The 17,604-nt window shown below is 41.5% G+C and overlaps 1 long non-coding RNA gene across 6 annotated transcripts; it reads right to left on the bottom strand.

The window, feature by feature from the left end:
• Positions 1–11,139: 11,139 nt before the first annotated feature.
• Positions 11,140–14,900, bottom strand: LOC123113141 (uncharacterized). Of its 6 annotated transcripts, XR_006455965.1 has the most exons (5): positions 14,339–14,900; positions 13,810–14,006; positions 12,534–13,633; positions 11,576–11,778; positions 11,140–11,350 (listed from the first exon to the last, which is right to left on the bottom strand). It is a non-coding gene; the product is annotated as an uncharacterized lncRNA (long non-coding RNA). The 6 variants fall into 6 exon arrangements; XR_006455963.1 differs by having other exon boundaries at positions 11,576–13,633; XR_006455952.1 differs by having other exon boundaries at positions 11,140–11,778.
• Positions 14,901–17,604: the final 2,704 nt, after the last annotated feature.

The following is a 17,604-nucleotide window of genomic DNA, read 5'->3' as shown; positions in this document are numbered from 1 at the left end:
CCGAACAACATTCGGTAACCACATACAAGCTTCCTTTATAACCCTAGCGTCATCGAACCTTAAGTGTGTAGACCCTACGGGTTCGGGAGACATGCAGACATGACCGAGACGTTCTCCGGTCAATAACCAACAGCGGGATCTGGATACCCATGTTGGCTCCCACATGTTCCACGATGATCTCATCAGATGAACCACGATGTCAAGGACTTAATCAATCCCGTATTCAATTCCCTTTGTCTAGCGGTATTTTACTTACCCGAGATTCGATCGTCGGTATACTGATACCTTGTTCAATCTCATTACCGGCAAGTCACTTTACTCGTTCCATAACACATCATCCCGTGATCAACTCCTTGGTCACATTGCGCATATGATGATGTCCTACCGAGTGGGCCCAGAGATACCTCTCCGTTTACACGGAGTGACAAGTCCCAGTCTCGATCCGCATAAAACAATAGATACTTTCGGAGATACCTGTAGTGCACCTTTATAGTCACCCAGTTACGTTGTGACGTTTGATACACCCAAAGCACTCCTACGGTGTCCAGGAGTTACACGATCTCATGGTCAAAGGAAGAGATACTTGACATTGGCAAAGCTCTAGCAAACGAACTACACGATCTTTGTGCTAGTCTTAGGATTGGGTCTTGTCCATCACATCATTCTCCTAATGATGTGATCCCGTTATCAACGACATCCAATGTCCATAGCCAGGAAACCATGACTATCTGTTGATCACAACGAGCTAGTCAACTAGAGGCTCACTAGGGACATATTGTGGTCTATGTATTCACACGTGTATTACGATTTCCGGATAATACAGTTATAGCATGAATAAAAGACAATTATCATGAACAAGGAAATATAATAATAAAACTTTTATTATTGCCTCTAGGGCATATTTCCAACAGATATTTGGTCTCAAGAGTCATGATTGGCACATATGGATTGAGCGGGTAATGCTGGTGATGTTGTGTGGCTTCATCCCTGAGGATGAATGGCTAGTACTGGCAGAACTCAGCTATTTCTTCTGTGTTCTTTGTGCGAAAGAACTATCGCCTGGCGTGCTAGAAGAAATGGAAGAGTTGGCGCCGGAGTTGATCTGCAAGTTAGAGAAGATCTTTCCACCGGGCTTCTTTAATCCAATGCAGCATTTGATTTTGCATCTCCCGACCGAGGCAAGATTGGGGGGGGCCGTGCAAAATCGTTGGTGCTACCCAACTAAGAGGATGCAGAAGACGCTTCGAGAAAAATGTAAAAATAAACGTAGAATTGAAGCATCGATGGCTGGGGCATTCATCACAGAGGAGGCGGCAAACTTCGTAACAGCGCACTACGAAGCCAAAAATCGTCATTTGCATAATCCGAAGCCTCGGTACAATGCTGACGAGCCTAAAAAGGGTGGATCCAACCTCAGCCTATTCAAAGGGAATCTCGCACCAGCTAGTGTTTCACATCCAGTATCTTTGGATAACGAAGAATGGCGGACCATTTCGTTGTATATCTTCAACAACCTGATAGAAGTGCGGCCGTACATCGAGTAAGTTCTCGGTACATTGTTTCGCAACTTCTATTTCCTTTGAACTACTCTTATTCCTGGATATGTCATACAGTCGATACGTCGCCATATTCTCGTATGGAGCGGAGATCCAAAAGGATTCCATCGAAGAGTATGAGCTTCTCGCAAAGCAAGGAAGTGGCTATCCCGGTTTCATCTCTTGGTTCAAACAAACGGTAATTTCTATTAGACAATTTCATTTCATTCGCTAATTTGTGCATAATGCAACAATCCTTTCATATTAAACTTGTAGGCTAATTCAGAGTCTATGGACTCCGAATTGAGACAAGTCGCTAATGGTTTTGACTATAAGGTCCGTTCATTTGACAAGTACGACATCAACGGGTATCGCTTTCGTACCTATGGCAAAGAGCTATCTATGGCCGACCGAAAGTCAACAAATTGTTGTGTATCTGCTATCGGCGAAGGAGGTACCGAGTATTATGGGAGAGTTGAAGCAATTTATGAACTTCTGTTCTATGGTGAAAACCCACCGAATGTCGTAGTCTTCAAATGTTATTGGTTTCAGCCGAAGGAGACTAGAAGGACTCATGAACATGTAGGGCTAGTTGAAATCAACCAAAGCACTCATTTAGATGTTCCTGATGTCTATATTATGGCTCAACAGGCGACCCAAGTATTCTATCTACCGTGGGCCTGCCAAACTAATCCAAATCTGAAAGGTTGGGATGTCGTTTATGAAGTGCCGCCACGTGCTAGACTTTCTCCCCCAAAGGAAGAGGATTATGAACCTCACATTAACCCAGACACATATGAAGGAGAATTCTTCCAAGAGGCACGTCTTTCCAAAAAGCATTTCAAGAACCGCTATACTTCACCCCAGAACATTCAAGTAGACAGCGACAATGAATCTGACATCACCCCAGAGGAGGAACAAGAAGAGCCGGAACAATAAGAGGTTACTGCTGTGGATGACCTGTCAATGCTTGACCGATTACGTCAAGGTGGCCTTGCACATGTTGATGCCAATGAACCCTATGAGCCCGTCATTGATTATAGTGATGATGATGATTATGCATTTATTGATGATACTGATCGAGATTATTAGTAGTGTCAGGTATTACATTTTTTTATGTTGTACTTGATGATGATACACTTAAGTGATACACATATTATTATTCATGTCGGTCTTTTTTTATGTTGTACTAATTTCGTTTACTGTTTGCTTAACACGACAAGCATCGCACGATCCTTCTCCAGCTACCGACACGAGCCACCCCGCTCCTACACCTCCTGGATCTTGGTAAGTTTATCTAGTGCTTTGCTTAACACATGCATAAAGACCTAGACTTAGCTTTATTTCCTCCAATGCTTACCATAATGACCTAGACTTAGCTTCTTCTCCTCCAAAATGACTTAATAAGCTTACTGACCTCCAAAACCATCCATTTTACCTAAGTTAGCTCTAAAACGATCTGTACTTAGCTTACTTATGTCAAAAATTGCATAGTTAGCTTAGTTAGCTCATAGACGATCCATTTTACCTAAGTTAGCTCTAAAATGACCCATTTTACCTAGGTTAGCTTATAAATGATCCAGTTCATCCAAGTTAGCTCAAAAATGACCCATTTTACCTAGATTAGCTCCTAAATGATCCATTTTACCTACGTTAGCTTTAAAATGACCCATTTCACCTAGGTTAACTCCAAAATGACCCATCTTACCTAGGTTATCTCATAAACGATCCATTTCAACTAATTTAGCTCATAAACGATCCATTTCACCAAGTTAGCTAAAAAACGATCCATTTCACCTAAATTAGCTCTTAAATGATCCATTTTCACCTAAGTTAGCTCAAAAAGATCCATTTCAACTAAATTAGCTCATAAATGATCCATTTCACCTAAGTTAGCTCAAAAACGATCCATTTCAACTAAGTTAGCTCATAAATGATCCATTTCACCTAAGTTAGCTAAAAAACGATCCATTTCACCTTAGTTACCTCAAAAACGATCCATTTGACCTTAGTTAGCTCATAAACGACCCATTTCAACTAAGTTAGCTCATAAATGATCTATTTCACCTTAGCTAGCTCATAAACGACCCATTTCAACTTAGTTAGCTCATATATGATCCATTTCACGTAAGTTAGCTCATAAATGATATACTCTTCTTGTTCTAGTCTTCTTCTTGTTCTACTCTTTTGTTCTAGTCTTCTTCTTGTTCTACTCTTCTTGTTCTAACTTTCTTATTTTTCATTTTGCAGATTTCATTCACTTGACGAAAGCTTGCATAGATGGAGTGCTCCTTATCCCTTTCTCTGTTTCTTTTGTATCGTTGAACTATGCATGTATCGTTGGATGAAACTGTTGTAATATATATGGTTGGATGCCTCTATGTTGAACTTGTTATGTATGATGGAACTATGCATGTAATATATATGGTTGGATGATGAAGTTATGTGTTGGATATCTTATATGTTTGCTCTGTAATGGCCTTTTGAAATATATCTATATATGTCATATATATTTGTGATGAAAATTGTTGGATTTAATAAAAACAGATAAAAGAGCCAATATGCAGGCTCTTTGTCGTCTGCCACCGACGGCAACGGGCTCTTTGTCGTCTGCCGCGGACGGCAAAGAAGACACGTGGCATCTAGCTGTGCTTCCTGGGAGCTGACCCATTTGGTCAGTTTGCCTACAGTGGTAGACGGCAAAGACTTTGCCATCAGTGGCGGACGGCAAAGAACCTGCCATGTAGTGATGTGTAGATGACATCATATGGCGGACGGCAAAGACACTAGAAATTTTGCCGTCAGCGGCGGACGGCAAAGGCCTGCCGTTAGCCACTTAACGGACTGACAGCGCAATTATTGCCGTCCGCTCTCTTTGCCGTCCGCCACAGACGGCAAAGGGCCTTTGTCGTCAGCTGCCAGGAAGCAGATGGCAAAGTAGCTGTTTACCGTAGCCTACTTTGCCGGAGCCTTTTGCCGTCCGCGGCTGACGGCAAAGGCCTTTGTCGTCCGCCGCTCATGCCTTTGCCGTCCTCCGTGGCAGACGGCAAAGTAGCTGATTCCTGTAGTGTGGGTTATGAAGAAATGAAACGTATAACTAAGGATATGCCAGAATTTGTCCTTGATAAAGTTCTTGATTTTGATCTAGAAGAAATTTTTATGTATTGTAAGGTGAATTGCATTGAAAATCCTTATATTGTCAATTACATAAAGAAAAGAAAACGAATAGAAGATGAAGAGAATACTAATGAAAGGGAAGAGACTTCCCAATATCCTCCTATTATTTCTTATGATGAATCAGGTAACGAGGAGGACCTTTCTATTCAACCAATCTCATTAATAAGGAGCTCAAAAAAGAGGGTTAAACCCACACATGATGTGAAGAAGAAAAAGAAAATATAGAGAAGCAAAGGTAGAAAGGTATCCCTCCCAAATGATGTTGCTCCTATTACTCATTGGGATGATGATAATTGCTATACTATTGGTGTTATCCACACTATTAATGATGAGAGTGATTATGCTTATGATATGAAAAGGCCCAACCTTGGGGATGCTATGTTTGATGAGAATGACATGTTTGAGAATATATTTGTTGCAATTAATGTTTTTCCCAAGCTTGGGGATGCTATGTTTAATGTAGATGATACTTTTAGCCTCCCAAGTTTTCATGAGCAAATTTATTATGATGATAACATGCCTCCTATTTATGATGATTATTGTGATGACACTTATCCTATAAAAAGTAGTGATGATTATATCTATAAAACTTGTCATGATTATGATTACCCTTTTTCTGAACATTACTCTTTTAATGTGGAAACAATTTATAGTATTCGAGTCTCTTATGATACTCCCACTATTCCGAATAAGAAGAATTTTGCTTATGTGGAGAGTAATAAAATTTCTATGCTTGTAGATCATGAAAAGAATGCTTTATGTGATAGTTATATTGTTGAATTCATTCATGATGCTACTGAAAATTATTATGATGGAGGAATATATGCTTGTAGGAATTTCAATAATATCAAGTTCCCTCTCTATGTGCTTAAAGTTTTAAAGTTATGCTTGTTTTGCCTTCCTATGCTAGTTGATTATTGTTTCCATAAGGTGTTTGCTCTCAAAATCCCTATGCATAGGAAGTGGGTTAGACTTAAATGTGATAGTAATATTCTTCATGATGCTCTCTTTATGTTTCAATTCATATCTTTTATGTGAGCATCATTGAAATCATCATGCCTAGCTAGGGGCGTTAAACAATAGCGCTTGTTGGGAGGCAACCCAATTTTTCTTTTGTCCTTTGCTTTTGCTCTTGTTTAGTAATAAATAATTCATCTAGCCTCTGTTTAGATGTGGTTTTATGTTTTAATTAGTGTTTGTGCCAAGTAGAACCATTGGGAAGACTTGGGTGAAGTCTATGCGATCTTGCTGTAAAAAATAGAAACTTTTGCGCTCACAAGATTAGCTGCATTTTTTACTGGAGAGTTATTTTAGGTTTATTATTTTTTAAGATGATTAATAGAAAAATTCCTCAGGCCCAGCAATTTATTTCAGAATTTTTGGAGTTCCAGAACTATACGTTTGATACAAATTACTATAGACTGTTCTGTTTTTGACAGATTCTGTTTTCTATGTGTTGTTTGCTTATTTTGATGAATCTATGAGTAGTATCAGAGGGTATGAACCATAGAGAAGTTGGAATACAGTAGATATTACACCAATATGAATTTAGAATGAGTTCACAACAATACCTAAGTGGTGATTTATTTTCTTATACTAACGGAGCTTACGAGTTTTCTGTTGAGTTTTGTGTTGTGAAGTTTTCAAGTTTTGGGTAAAGATTCGATGGACTATGGAATAAGGAGTGGCAAGAGCCTAAGCTTGGGGATGCCAAAGGCACCCCAAGGTAATATTCAAGGACAACCAAGAGCCTAAGCTTGGGGATACCCCAGATGGCATCCCCTCTTTCGTCTTCGTTCATCGGTAACTTTACTTGGAGCTATATTTTTATTCACCACATGATATGTGTCTTGCTTGGAGCGTCTTGTATGATTTGAGTCTTTGCTTTTTTTACCACAATCATCCTTGATGTACACACCTTTTGGGAGAGACACACATGAATCGGAATTTATTAGAATACTCTATGTGCTTCACTTATATCTTTTGAGCTAGATAATTTTGCTCTAGTACTTCACTTATATCTTTTTAGAGCACGGCGATGGTTTTATTTTATAGAAATTATTGATCTCTCATGCTTCACTTATATTATTTTGAGAGTCTTTTAGAACAGCATGGTATTTTCTTTGGTTATAAAATTAGTCCTAATATTATGGGCATCCAAGTTGAGTACAATAAAAACTTTCATATAGAGTGCATTAAATACTATGATAAATTTGATACTTGATAATTGTTTTTGAGATATAAAGGTGGCAATGTTAGAGTCATGCTAGTTGGGTAATTATGAAATTGAGAAATACTTGTGTTAAAGTTGGCAAGTCCTGTAGCATGCACGTATGGTAAACGTTGTGTGACAAATTTGAAGCATGGGGTGTTCTTTGATTGCCTTCCTTGTGAATGGAGGTCAGGATCGCGCGATGGTTAACTCCTACCAACCCTTCCCCTAGGAGAATGCGTAGTAGTACTTTGCTTCGAGGGCTAATAAACTTTTGCAATAAGTATATGAGTTCTTTATGACTAATGTGAGTCCATGGATTATACGCACTCTTACCCTTCTGCAATTTGCTAGCCTCTACGGTACCGTGCATTGCCCTTTCTCACCTTGAGAGTTGGTGCAAACTTCGCCGGTGCATCCAAACCCCGTGATATGATACACTCTATCACACATAAATCTCCTTATATCTTCCTCAAAACAGCCACCATACCTACCTATTATGGCATTTGCATAGTCATTCCGAGATATATTGCCATGCAACTTTCCACCGTTCCATTTATTATGACAATCTCCATCATTGTCATATTGCTTTTGCATGATCATGTAGTTGGCATCGTATTTGTGGCAAAGCCACCTTTATAATTCCTTCATACATGTCGCTCTTGATTCATTGCATATCCCGATACACCGCCGGAGGCATTCACATAGAGTCATATTTTGTCCTAAGTATTGAGTTGTAATTCTTGAGTTGTAAATAAATAGAAGTGTGATGATTTCCATTATTAGAGCATTATCCCATGTGAGGAAAGGATGATGGAAGCAATGATTCCCCCACAAGTCGGGATGAGTCTCCGGACTTTATGAAAAATAAAAGAGGCCAAAGAAGCTCAAAGAAAAAAAAGAGGCCAAAGAAGCCCAAATAAAAAATGAGAGAAAAAGAGAGAAGGGACAATGTTACTATCCTTTTTCCACACTTGTGCTTCAAAGTAGCACCATGATCTTCATGATAGAGAGTCTCCTATGTTGTCACTTTCATATACTAGTGGGAATTTTTCATTATAGAACTTGACTTGTATATTCCAATGATGGGCTTTCTCAAAATGCCCAAGGTCTTCGTGAGCAAGCAAGTTGGATGCACACCCACTTAGTTTCTTTTTTATGAGCTTTCATACATTTATAGCTCCAGTGCATCCGTTGCATGGCAATCCCTACTCCTCGTATTGACATCAATTGATGGGCATCTCCATAGCCCATTGATTAGCCGCGTCAATGTGAGACTTCTCCTTTTTGTTCTCTCACATGATCCCTATCATCATATTCTACTCCACCCATAGTGCTATATCCATGGTTTACGCTCATGTATTGCATGAGGGTTGAAAAAGCTGAAGCGCGTTAAAAAGTATGAACCAATTGCTTGGCTGAAACCGGGGTTGTGCATGATGGGAGCATTTTGTGTAACGAAAATGAAGCATGGCCAAACTATATGATTCTATAGGGATAAGCTTTCTTTGGCTATGTTATTTTGATAAGACATGATTACTTTGTTAGTATGCTTGAAGTATTACTATTTTTATGTCAATATTAAACATTTATCTTGAATCTTTTGGATCTGAACATTCATGCCACAATAAAGAGAATTACATTGAGAATTATGTTAGGTAGCATCCCACTCAAAAATTCTGTTTTTATCATTTACCTACTCGAGGACGAGCAGGAATTAAGCTTGGGGATGCTTGATACGTCTCCAATGTATCTATAATTTTTTATTGTTCCATGCTATTATATTATCTGTTTTGGATGTTTAATGGGCTTTACTATGCACTTTTATATTATTTTTGGGACTAACCTATTAACCGAAGGCCCAGTGCAAATTGTTGTTTTTGCCTATTTCAGTGTTTCGCAGAAAAGGAATATCAAACGGAGTCCAAATGGAATGAAACCTTTGGGAGAGTCATTTTTCGGAACAAAAGCAATCCAGGAGACTTGGAGTGGACGTCAAGGAAGCAACAAGGTGGCCACGAGGCAGGGAGGCGCGCCTACCCCCCTTGGGCGCGCCCCCACCCTCATGGGCCCCTCGTGGCTCCCCTGACCGACTTCTTTCGCCTATATATACTCATATACCCTGAAAACATCCGGGAGCACAATAGATCGGGAGTTCCGCCGCCGCAAGCCTCTGTAGCCACCAAAAACCAATCGGGACCCTGTTCCAGCACCCAGCCAGAGGGGGGGTCCCTCGCCGGTGGCCATCTTCATCATCCCGGCGATCTCCATGACAAGAAGGGAGTAGTTCACCCTCAGGGCTGAGGGTATGTACCAGTAGCTATGTGTTTGATCTCTCTCTCTCTCTCTCTCTCTCTCTCTTGTTCTTGATTCAACACGATCTTGATGTATCGTGAGCTTTGCTATTATAGTTGGATCTTATGATGTTTCTCCCCCTCTACTCTCTTGTGATGGATTGAGTTTTCCCTTTGAAGTTATCTTATCGGATTGAGTCTTTAAGGATTTGAGAACACTTGATGTATGTCTTGCATGTGCTTATATGTGGTGACAATGGGATTGTTGGGGAACGCAGTAATTTCAAAAAAAAATCCTACGATCACGCAAGATCTATCTAGGTGATGCATAGCAATGAGAGGGGAGAGTGTTGTCTACATACCCTCGTAGACCGAAAGCGGAAGCGTTTAGTAACGCGGTTGATGTAGTCGAACTTCTTCGTGATCCAACCGATCCAAGTACCGAACGTACGGCACCTCCGCGTTCAGCACACGTTCAGCTCGATGACGTCTCTCGTACTCTTGATCCAGTTGAGGCCGAGGGATAGTTTTGTCAGCACGACGGCATGGTGACGATGATGATGAAGTTACCAGCGCAGGGCTTCGCCTAAGCACTACGATGATATGACCGAGGTGTGTAACTGTGGAGGGGGCACCGCACACGGCTAAAACAATTGTCCACTTGTGTGTCCATGGGGTGCCCCCTCCCCCGTATATAAAGGAGTGGAGGAGGGGGGGTGACCCTCTACTATGGCACGCCCTAGGGAGTCCTACTCCCACCGGGAGTAGGATTTCCCCCTTCCATGTAGTAGGAGTAGGAGAGAAGGAAGGGGAAGAGAGAAGAGAAGGAAGTAGGGGGTATCGCCCATCCCCCTAGTCCAATTCGGTCTAGGCCTTGGGGGGGCGCGGCCTGCCCTAGGCAGCCCCTCTCTCTCTCCCTTAAATCCCAACTAGTTGACCCGTTGCGCCAAATGGCGCAGAGACCTGCTGAAGACATGTTGTCGATGAAAATAGTTTCATGGTGCAAGAACCTTCAACTAAAGCCATGTTCGCGATGAAAATAGTTTCCTTTACTAAGGACAGGCCATGCATATATAGTCGGTTTAGTTGTGGTCTGCTAAATCCATATGCGCCTTGAAAAAAACATGGTTTAATTTGCAGAGCCTCACGTGTTTCAAGTATGAATAAGAACTACGAACTCTTTTTGTGCGATTCAAACACATTTTCAGAGTTTTTATTTCTTAGTACATGTTGTCTAAAGTAACATTTGCCCAGAGAGAGAGAGAGAAGCATACCCCTCTCTCGTTATGATTATTATTAAAAGGTATTAAATTCGAAATAGACAATTTCATTTACTTGAAGCACTTGAAGAAAGAGAACTTAGACATACTTTTAAGCAATGCTCATTTAACCTCTGAAGGACTACGCAATGCTCATTTAACCTGTGAAGGACAAAAATATTCCATCGGCCCTGAATGATGAACTAAACTAAATAAGAAATATATGCAGTAAATTAATTCAAAGTAGAAAAGGGATCTTACATCAAATAAGGCATTACAACAAACATGGTGTTATCTTAGTAAAAGAAATTACATCATTAGAAGAGAACAGGGAAGAAAACCAAACATGAGATTGAGATTAATACATCTAGGAGGAGGTCGTAAACATCACTGTGATCATTTTGCGGCCAGGGGAGCAAAGGATCCATGGTTTTTATATGCCTTGTCCGACTGCTGGAGTAGATGACATGGAAACGTCGTCTCTACCATCTCGATGGCTTAGACCCAAGGAGCCGGATGTTCATCTCGGCCCTCCCCAGCTTCCATCAATGGATTTTTATAGTCAGGGTTAAAGACTAGGAGGCCCTATGCATGTTCAAAGATGCGAGTATCATATCCACTACAAATCAAGAAAAAGAAAAGAGAAGACCACAAACATCACAAAAACACAACTTTCACAAATTATCTCTATTGTAAAATTGAGGGAGTAACTCATTATTCGAGAGAACTGGCCATTGAAAATTCAGTTACAATTATCAAAGAGAACTGTAAATTGCTAACTTAATTACATCATTCTTCACATAAGCTTCTCACTGAGGAAATTTCTTGATTGGAAGGTCACATTTCAAGCCATTGCACTTATAAAACCCAGCCCTGTTGTCATTTAAATTGCAAATTAATCATCAATAATGCACAATAATTTATGACCCACAAACGATTTGGAGCCTAAGGAGGAGAAAATATCAATGCAAATAAATACACACGTAGTAAGATGCATTGCAATAGTCGTATTACTTGAATTTGTAAGCCGACCAGCAAATTTAGATCAATCATGAGTACACAAAAGAGACAAAGCTTTAACCATAATTGGTGCTTAACCTTCTTGCTCCTGCTAATGATTTTGGCCATGAAGGCGTCAGAGCAAGGGGAAGAAGAATGGGACGGCGCCTGCCGGAAGTTGCCGATGGGTGTTGACGGCCTGGCCAAGCCATCTCCCTCCATGATAGGTGGCAGTCGACGGAGAGGTGTAAATATGACGAGATGTGAACATAAGCTCGAGGAAATTAATATGGACCAGCAAACTGACAAAAGCAGAATATAACATAATTATATTGCAGAGTGTACTAACATAATTATATTCTGGATTAAACTAATGGCACAACAATTTACAGGGTTAGAATGCAATGCACATATATATCTCAGTGGCGCAAAAACTATTTAGCCAACTTCACTAACAATGTAGAAATTGGCTTCAGTGTACTAACATAGTTATTTTGGATATAAGCAATCAACCAAGAATTTAACATCAGAGATATTTAACCACTTTAATTACTGAAAAAAGAGCCCAATAGCAAGATACACAACATGGAGCTGCATTGACTAGCCCCTTTTAAAGAAAGGCTTTAGGCTCAGAAGTTGTGTAGTTGATCAACTTGGAAATATAAAAGCATTTCCTTCAAATCAGTATAGCACCTCCAACAAATGCGATGTGATAAGAAAGCAATGAACATATACACTACTCCACACTTAGTTTTGTATGTAAAAAGAAAGCCATGCCAGATGATTTTTTTGGATCACAGAAACCCAGCCTGAATACATCTAAATGATATAATCAATTTTCGAAATGTTTGGCAGGCACAAGAAAAACATAGGAGTAAAAATAGTAATATATGATTGGTATCTGTATTTGATCCACCTGGGTACATGTACATCCTAAAAGCAACAAACAAGCTGTCATGCAACCTGATGTGCAGCTTATCACATGTTACACAGAACTTCACAAATTATCAGGACATCAATCAAGTATTAAAATGCATGAGCAAGCAGATAAACTTACCCTAGAACTTGTTTCCCAAAGTACTTACAACATGCTGACCACAATTGGCATTTCAATTGGCATTTCCTCAAACAGTCAAGTGCACCTATTATTATTTGGCTGACAAAAATATGAACACCAAACATGCCATCATCGTTAAGAAATTCAAGGATGTCTATGAATTGGACATGAAATATTTGGAGCATGGAATAAAAAACAACACATTGTCTTCTGGCGTAGATGCACAATAGATGCACTCCTTCAAATAGAGATCAATTTTCAGCTGAAACAATAGATGCACTCTTTCAAATATGCATCATAGTAGGTCCTACAAAAATCACGAGAAATTAGAGGATGCACTTGACTGCCTTCTATATCATTTGGAGGACAAAAGAAGCTAGAAAAATTGTGATGAACCACCAATCCCTGTTAAAAGTAACTATCATTCCCCTATGGTATATGCATATATCAATCAAGAGAGAGGGGGGTATCCCAGGAAACACTTTGCAAACATAAGCTTTTAAACTGGTAGTCAACTTACTATCAACATGTAAGGTTGCCTCATTTCTGAAAAACACAAATCCACCCTAAATTTTCACATGAATAAAATGTAGATTTTAAAAATGTTTATTATTTAGATGTGTAACCTATCCAGCAAAATCATCAATTGTGCATTCAAGATATGTAGGTAAATAAAAGAATGGGAAATTTTCACCACAAATCTCATCTAGCCATAACAAATCTTAACGTCAGAATAAAAGAACAAAGGGAAGAAAAATCACCTTGATCTTCTTCAACTGTTTAGTTAAATTCTTCTTCTTCCCTTCATCCTCAGATTTGCACACGTATTGTTTAAACGTTAGCGATGGGAGGGGAGGAAGTAAGAGAAAAAGTGAGGGGAGAGCACCTTGGAAAGACTCTTGAGGAATTGCTTAGCAAAAAATTGAAGCTGGCAACCATGACCTCAGCCTTCAACTCCTTGCGAAGACCCTGCAGCCATCACAATCATTCATGACACAAAGAGGGGAAACAGACACCTCAACAAGATTCTTGAGGAAGTGCTCAACCAAAATTTGAAGCTGGCAATCCACGACCTCGATCCTCCACTCCTCGCGGCGCCCCTGTAGCCAACAAAATCATCAGAGACAATGTCTGGTATCTTCTTGTAGGAAATGGAAAAAGCAAAGAAAGAAATAGCAGATGCAATTGCCAACAAGACTATACTCACTTTCATATGATCTGAAACAAGCAAAATTTGCAAGGGGCATGAAGGGGAGAAGGATTGAGAGAAGCTCACCTTGACATCTTCCAAGCTCCTCCCGTGCGCACCATCTTCAGCTGTCAGGATCTCATCCATGAAGATGCTGCTTTTCCCTATCACCGGCCTCTCCTCCACCCCGTGAGGCGTCCGCTGCCCGGTCTTCAGCCTCGCTGCTCCACTCCACACCGCTGGCCTCTTGGCCCTCCCCTGCTCTCTCTCATCCGACGTCGTGCCTGGATCAACCGGGGAAGTTGGATCAGGTAAGTCAAGGTCTAATTTCAGGCAAATGAATCAGCTATCTCCCATGAGTCCCATCACAAATACACAATTTAAATGTTCAGGGTCAGCTACTCTGGCCGCAGGAGTCCTAACTGCAACGGATTCCACAAAGCTGTTATCAACCCCCAGGAGGCACAGCCTCAAATGGGCAGCACATATCTGATTTGAAACTTGATTCTATTGGAAGAGCACATCCTAATGCGGTTAAGCCACAGAAGCAGTAGGTCATGAGTAATTTCAGTTAGAAAAAATACAACAGGGTCAGCAAAGCAGATCGATACCATACCTTGAGATCGCAGGAGCAGCAAAGCAGGTTGGAGGCATCACGCACGCGATCCCGACTCCAGGACCGCCCATGGCCATGGCCGCATTCCAAAGCTCCAGCCGCCAGCGGCACGACGACAAATGTTTCTCACCCGTCTGCCTTGCACACTGCGGTCAGCCGCGAGATCGCCTTCTCTCCTGTGCTCTCCCCTCCCCCGATCCCCTTCTTCACTCCCGTCGCTCTCTCAGTTTTCGATCTGGAGCGGGAGGGACCGACGGAGCCATCCAGCGATGGCGGCGGCACCGGCATGGGCCTGACGCGACCACGCAGCAGTCAGACAGGGGAGGAAGAGAGGTTGCGAGGTGGATCTGGTGGCAGTGATGCCGGGGCTTGAGGCGGAGAGGCATTAGTCGCTGGGCCTCGCCGCCGGCCTCCTTTTTATCTCCCTTCTTCCTCTCCCTCGTTGTGCTCGTCTGCCACTCTTCGTCGCCCTTTGCCTGCAGGTCGGCGCCGTGGTGGGGATCCGGGAAGGAGGAGGGGTGGAAGGGAGGAACGGTGCGGCAGCTGTGAGAAGGAGCAGGTGGCTGTGGATGGAGCCGGATCCCCTGACGTACGGCCCCCTGCCGTTGGGCCGCTGACGGGTGGGTCCGGACCCACACGTCAGTGTGTGGCCCGTACGTCAGACGAGCCGCGTCCGCTGTGGATGCGGTTACTGTGAGGGTCGAGGGAAACGGGGGCTAGGGTTTGGGCGGCGGCTGGCACGGGACTGAGGCGAGGAAGGGATTGGGCGATTGGTTGCGGAACACGCGGAGTGGATTGGCCAAAATCTCCTGCACACGGGTACGGCTTACCCAGCCAATGAACGCCCTAAACGAGCCCACCCGTCATAGGCTAGTGGAAATGACCGCGAGGTGAAAATCGAATTTGACTGTTGTGAAGATCCAACGGCTCAGGTGCGTTAGAATGCAGATCGGACGGCCAATGAACGACCAATCAGGGGAGCCTTCTGGAGGTGAGTTGTCTAGCCTCATTATTGTTTTAAATAAGGCCCATATACTCTCCGCCGAATTTCCGTAACTCTCTAGTACTCCGATAAATACCCGAACCACTCAGAACCTTTCCGATGTCCGAATATAGCCTTCCAATATATCGATCTTTACGTCTCCGACATTTCGAGACTCCTCGCCATGTCCCTGATCTCATCCGGGACTCCGAACAACCTTCGGTACATCAAAACACATAAACTCATAATACTGATCGTCACCGAACGTTAAGTGTGCGGACCCTACGGGTTCGAGAACTATGTAGACATGATCGAGACATATCTCCAGCCAATAACCAATAGTAGAACCTGGATGCTCATATTGGCTCCCACATATTCTAGAAGATCTTTATCGGTCAAACCGCATAACAACATACGTTGTTCTCTTTGTTATTGGTATGTTACTTGACCGAGATTCGATCGTCGGTATCTCAATACCTAGTTCAATCTCGTTACCGGCAAGTCTCTTTACTCGCTCTGTAATGCATCATCCCATAACTAACTCATTAGTCACATTGCTTGCAAAGCTTATAGTGATGTGCATTACCGAGAGGGCCCAGAGATACCTCTCCGACAATCGGAGTGACAAATCCTAATCTTAATCTATGCCAACTCAATAAACACCATCGGAGACACCCTGCAGAACACCTTTATAATCACCCAGTTACGTTGTGACGTTTGGTAGCACACAAAGTGTTCCTCTGGTATTCAGGAGTTTCATAATCTCATAGTCATAGGAACATGTATAAGTCATGAAGAAAGCAATAGCAACATACTAAACAATCAAGTGCTAAGCTAACGGAATGGGTCACGTCAATCACATCATTCTCTAATGATGTGATCCTGTTAATCAAATGACAACTCATGTCTATGGCTAGGAAACTTAACCATCTTTGATTCAACGAGCTAGTCAAGTAGAGGCATACTAGTGACACTCTGTTTGTCTATGTATTCACACATGTACTAAGTTTCCGGTTAATACAATTCTAGCATGAATAAAAAACATTTATCATGATATATGGAAATATAAATAACAACTTTATTATTGCCTCTAGGGCATATTTCCTTCAGTCTCCCACTTGCACTAGAGTCAATAATCTAGTTCACATCACCATGTGATTTAACACTAATATTCACATCTGTATGTGATTAACACCTATAGTTCACATCGTCATGTGATCAACACCCGAAGGGTTTACTAGAGTCAATAATCTAGTTCACATCGCTATGTGATTAACACCCAAAGAGTACTAAGGTGTGACCATGTTTTGCTCATGAGAGAAGTTTAGTCAACGGGTCTGTCACATTCAGAGCTGTATGTATTTTGCAAATATTTTATGTCTACAATGCTCTGCACGGAGCTACTCTAGCTAATTGCTCCCACTTTCAATATGTATCCAGATTGAGACTTAGAGTCATCTGGATTGGTGCAAAAGCTTGCATCGATGTAACTCTTTACGACGAACTCTTTATCACCCCCATCACCGAGAAACATTTCCTTAGTCCTTACTAAGGATAATCTTGACCGCTGTCCAGTGATCTACTCCTAGATCAAAATTGTACTCCCTTGCCAAACTCAGGGCAGGGTACACAATAAGTCTGGTACACAGCACACCATACTTTATAGAACCTATGACTGTGGCATAGGGAATGACTTTCATTCCTTTCTATTTTCTGTCATGGTCGGGCTTTGAGTCTTACTCAACTTTACACCTTGTAATACAGGCAAGAACTCCTTCTTTGACTGCTCCATTTTGAACTACTTCAAAAATTTGTCAAGGTATGTACTCATTGAAAAAACTTATCAAGCGTCTTGATCTATCTCTATAGATCTTGATGCTCAATATGTAAGCAACTTCCTCGAGGTCTTTCTTTGAAAAACTCCTTTCAAACACTTCTTTTATGCTTTCCAGAAAATTCTACATCATTTCCGATCAACAATATGTCATTCACATATACTTATCAGAAAGGTTGTAGTGCTCCCACTCACTTTCTTGTAAATACAGGCTTCACCAGAAGTCTGTATAAAACCATATGCTTTGATCAACTCATCAAAGCGTATATTCCAACTCCGAGAGGCTTGCACCAGTCCATAAATGGATCGCTGGAGCTTGCACACTTTGTTAGCACCCTTTGGGTCGACAAAACCTTCTGGTTGCATCACATACAACTCTTATTTAAGAAATCCATTAAGGAATGCAGGTTTGACATCCACTTGCCAAATTTCATAAAATGCGGCAATTGC

The sequence above is a fragment of the Triticum aestivum genome, chromosome 1B (genome assembly GCF_018294505.1).
Source record: "Triticum aestivum cultivar Chinese Spring chromosome 1B, IWGSC CS RefSeq v2.1, whole genome shotgun sequence".
NCBI lineage: Eukaryota > Viridiplantae > Streptophyta > Magnoliopsida > Poales > Poaceae > Triticum > Triticum aestivum.
This window is presented reverse-complemented; position numbering and strand designations above follow the sequence as displayed.